Source organism: Macrobrachium rosenbergii, chromosome 41 (assembly GCF_040412425.1).
Source record: "Macrobrachium rosenbergii isolate ZJJX-2024 chromosome 41, ASM4041242v1, whole genome shotgun sequence".
Classification (NCBI taxonomy): domain Eukaryota; kingdom Metazoa; phylum Arthropoda; class Malacostraca; order Decapoda; family Palaemonidae; genus Macrobrachium; species Macrobrachium rosenbergii.
The window spans coordinates 29,137,387-29,139,540 of NC_089781.1; positions in this window are offsets into that span (position 1 = coordinate 29,137,387).

Genomic DNA, 2,154 nt, shown 5'->3' on the forward strand with positions numbered 1-2,154 from the left:
CTGGGCGAACAACTTTGTTTGGAGATGGAAAACAAACGTAAACTTAAAGTCTGTAGAAAGAGTAAAAAAAAAAAATAATAATAAATTGGCAAAGATTCCGCAAAACAAAGCACACGACGAATCCCGTTGCGTATTCTTGTCAGAAAATACTCGACTCGTCTTGCTCTCTGAATATGGGATCTTTATAAAATCCTATTAATATTTTCCGGATTTTACTCTGCAAGTGAAAAATGCGATTTGGTGACTTCAAAAGATCTGATGCCTTAAGTGAGCCGTCCCCAAAATACGCTTCGACTTTTTCCAAGAAGTCTCATTAAATTTAACGGCATTTTAATGAGAAGGAGGGCGGGGCGCCTCATCAAAAACATTTGAAAGGAGATGGAGTTTTGGGGTGGCGGGTGGGGCTGGTGGGAGGCGAGAACGGATCTGAGTAGGACTGCTGGAGGCAACACTAGCTGAAGGCTTTATAGTAAATCAGTCATGGGTGATATTCTTGAAACATTAAACTTGTCTCCCTCTTTCGCTCCTACTATATACTGTATACAATATACAGTATATATATATATATATATATATATATATATATATATATATATATATATATATATATATATATATATATATATATATATATATATATATATATTATATATATATATATATATGTATGGACTATATAATACACACACACACACTTCACATATGCAAAATATATATAGATATATATATATATATATATAGCATATAGCCCGTGTATGGAGAGAGAGACATTTAGGATACAGGAATGTACGGAAATGATGTGCGCTAGAAAATCAAGGCATTCAGAAAATAGCCTGCGTTAGGGTTTTTCACCGATACAAGTAATGGTTTTTATAGCATTGCATGATGATGCTTTATTTTGGAAAGGGAAAGGACTCTTTACCTCGAAGAGGTTAGTCTCTTAGCTTGTTCTTATTAACATTAACCGTAAATTCACAATTCCTAAATAATTTAAAGCTCAAATGAAACAACATATGTACTTAATGACCATTCAAATTGTATTAATTATGGCGCATAATAATTGCATGATACAGAAACACGAAAACAGATACCCAACAGTAAAGTAAATAAAAAAGAAAGATATCAAGATATCTACAATTAAATAAATACGAAATATTTTTTTTGCCCAAATTATGACGTTGAGTAAAAATATCGTTAGTTCCTACAGAGAAGAGTGCAACATCCACAATGATGTGTATAAATATCATACAGTATTGTTTTTTAAAGGCTACTGAATATACCCCAGACTTTGAAAGAATATGTAATATCACCATACTATCCACGCCACCGGAGAAATGATGGTCATAGGAGAGAGGAATAGACTGATTCATGACCAGTCGACGCCGGTAAATTGTTCATTAATTTTCAGTATCATGAGACTTACGAGTAATCAAAAGTAAGTTAGGTATTATTTTAAAAAATGCGGAAGCATCTGTGATGACTCGCCTTGTTTCTCAGTATTATCTTTCGCCTCTACGTAAATAAGCAAGGAAAATAAGTGGAAACTACAGAGAAAATTTCCTTCTCATTATAATGATAATTGTAGTAACAATTAAATTTCCGTAAAGACGAGATCAGGTGAAACAGTTGCACTAAAACTCGTCTGTTTCTAAAAAAATAATAAACGATGGATGAAACTTGGTTGTGAGTTGTGACGTTCTATGGCTTTTGTTGCCGGATATACAATGAAAAGTTGTTAGAATCTGGATGAATTTTTGTGACGAAAAGGAATGAAAATTTTTCAATTACGCTGCCTGTAGCCCAGAGCATAAGAATTAAACATCGGTTTGATAATAGTAATTGCTACGGGACCCATTCAGCGAATTTTGCCAGAGCGGAGCGTCTTTTCTTGTGCAAGGCGTGATATTTTCAAGTGGACTTATTGTGATGTGAAATTCGCTCCTCTATTCATTCTAAAAATATGAAAGAAATGAAAATAAATATGTAAACAATAGCGATCAGTCTCCACGATGTAAAAGGACTAAAAAAAAAAAAAGTAATTAAGAAATTTTCCATATGAATAACATCATATTGAATCACCTATTGTTTAATTCTTATGGTCTGGGCTACAGGCAGCGTAACTGAACAATTTTCATTCCTTTTCGTAACAAAAAT